Source organism: Pantherophis guttatus, chromosome 3 (genome assembly GCF_059756535.1).
Source record: "Pantherophis guttatus breed Tessera chromosome 3, ASM5975653v1, whole genome shotgun sequence".
In the NCBI taxonomy this organism is placed as follows: domain Eukaryota; kingdom Metazoa; phylum Chordata; class Lepidosauria; order Squamata; family Colubridae; genus Pantherophis; species Pantherophis guttatus.
In genome coordinates this window covers 4221219-4223753 of record NC_142065.1, presented here as the reverse complement: position 1 = coordinate 4223753, position 2535 = coordinate 4221219, and positions in this window count along the sequence as shown.

Genomic DNA, 2535 nt, shown 5'->3' with positions numbered 1-2535 from the left:
CATCAGTTGATGGTTCTCACTGTCAGAAAATTTCTCCTTGTTTCCAGGTTGAGTCTCTCCTTGATCAGTTAGAATAGAATAACAGAGTTGGAAGGGTCCTTAGAGGTCTTCTAGTCCAACCCCCTGCTTAGGCAGGAAACCCTAAACCACTTCAGACCAATCGTTCTCCAAATATCTTCTTAAAAACTTCCAGTGTTGGAGTATTTGCAACTTCTGGAGGCCAGTTGTTTCCATCCAATTATTCCTTGCCTGCTTTGGAAAATAGCTTGACCCCCTTCCTCCTCTCTGGGGCAGCCCCTCAAATATTGGAAGGCTGCTATCCTGTCTCCCTTGGTCCTTCTCTTCCCTAGACCAGCCATGCCTCTTAGCAGAAGGAAAGCCCAAGTATTTTCTGTTTTCCTTGGCTCGCTGCCTTCTCGCCTCACCTCACGGGGCTGGAGGAGAGAAGCCGAGAGGACTGAGGTGAGAAGGGAGAGGAGAGGAGAGACCGAAATTTCTCCTCCGGCAAAGACGCAGACAGGAAAGGAAACCTCAAAGCAATAATTCATCCATGTCAGGAAGCCGGAACGAGGCAAAACCTCCCCTTGAGTGCTGGCTGCAGGAGATGAGCTGACCCTCTTGACAGGAGACGGTGGGTTTCTCCTCCGAGCAGGCTGGGATAGATCCGGTGAAACCCAAGTGGATTTCCCTTCCCTTCCCTTGCAAGGAAATAATTCATTTGCTCCCAGGACTGGCGAAAAAAAAAAGAAAAAAGAAAAAATAGGGAATGGAGGGGCTGGGAAAGAAAAAAATAAAATAAAATTAGCCCTTTCAAATCCTATGCGTCTTTCTTTCTTTGCAGGAAATGAAGCTGCGCAAGACTCTTTGATGCGGGATGACAGAGGGAAAAGGAAGGATTCCGGATAGAATTTTTAAAATGGGAGCAGTACACCGGTAGTTCCTCGATTTACAACAGTTCCATTTAACGACCGTTCAAAGTTGGGCTGGGCCTAATCTCTCCAATTGTGTATTTTAATTTGGATTTTTAATGGGGGATTTTAACTGTCGGGCCAAATTGTTTAATTCATTTTTAAATTGTTTTTATATTTTGTATTTTATGTTTTTTTTACTTCTGGCTGTTCACCGCCCTGAGTCCTTCGGGAGAAGGGCAGTATATAAATTTAAATATTAAATTAAATTAAATTAAATAATTAAATTAAATCAAATTAAAAGTGATGACAATAGTGAAAAAAGAAGCGACAACCGTTTTTTGCACAGTTGTGACTTTTGCAGCACCTCCACCATCGTTTGATCAAATTTCAGGGGCTTGGCAACTGGTCCGCACTTATGACCGTTTCCCAGGTCATGGGATCGCCTTTTGCGACCTTCTGACAGGCAATAGGGAAGCCGGATTCGCTTAACAACCGGGTTACTCATTTAACAACTGTGAAATCATTCACTTAATAACCGGGGCAAGAAAGGTGGTAAAACGAGGCGAAACTTGCTTCACAAATCAACAAATCTTCTTCAACTCCCAGAATTCAACTCCCAGAATTGATTGGTCACCTTGGATGGACTTCAACTCCCAGAATTCCTTGCTGGCTGGGGAATTCTGGGAGTTGAAGTCCACCCATCTTAAAGGTGCCCAGCTTGAAAACACTATTTGTCTGCCTTGGTTCCAAGCTTATGCATCTCCACTCACCGCGTGTAAGGAGTGCCCACTTCATGGCATCCCAAACACACTATGTTTCTTCTGTTTTTCTTTCGCCCCTTCCTCGCTGCCCTCGGGGTGGGGGAGATGACCCCCCACATGCCTTAAAGCCCCATTTCCTTTGAAGGGTCTCACCTGCCGTTTCTAAAGTGGAAACCTCTAAGCAAGCAGCAGGAGAGATCCCAGTCCTCTTGGCTCGCTGGTTTGCAAGAGGTGTGGGTGATTTAGTATTGCCCCCTATCCCCGGAGTCCTGCTAGAGTCCAGGCAGATGCCCTGAGGTTACACACGTCCATTTTGACCGAGAGAGTAAATGCTCTATCCTGCAAGTCCCGATGTGTGTGAGAGGAATCTGTCAGTTTTCCAGATTCCCCAACCTAGCAGATCAGAGTTGTGGGAATCTCCTAATCTCTCTGCCCCCCCATCCCCACCACTTTTCCTATACACAGTAGTGGCCAAAATTGTGGAAACCTTTTTTTTTTTAATTTGATTTATATGCCGCCCTTCTCCGGAGACTCAGGGCGGCTTACAATGCGTTAAGCAATAGCCTTCATCCTTTTGTATATTTATACAAAGTCAGCTTATTGCCCCCACAAACTGGGTCCTCAATTTACCTACCTTAGAAAGGATGGAAGGCTGAGTCAACCTTGAGCCTGGCGAGATTCGAACCAGCAGTAATTGCAGGCAGCTGTGTTAATAACAGGGTGCTTAGACCACTGTACTATCAAGGCTCTGATAGTACAGAGTACACTTTTGGGGAAAATGTATTTTTGAGTTTTGATGGCTAATAACACCACTTTTTTGGGGAGTTTCAAGATAATCCTATTCCACTGCTGGAATGGCCTAG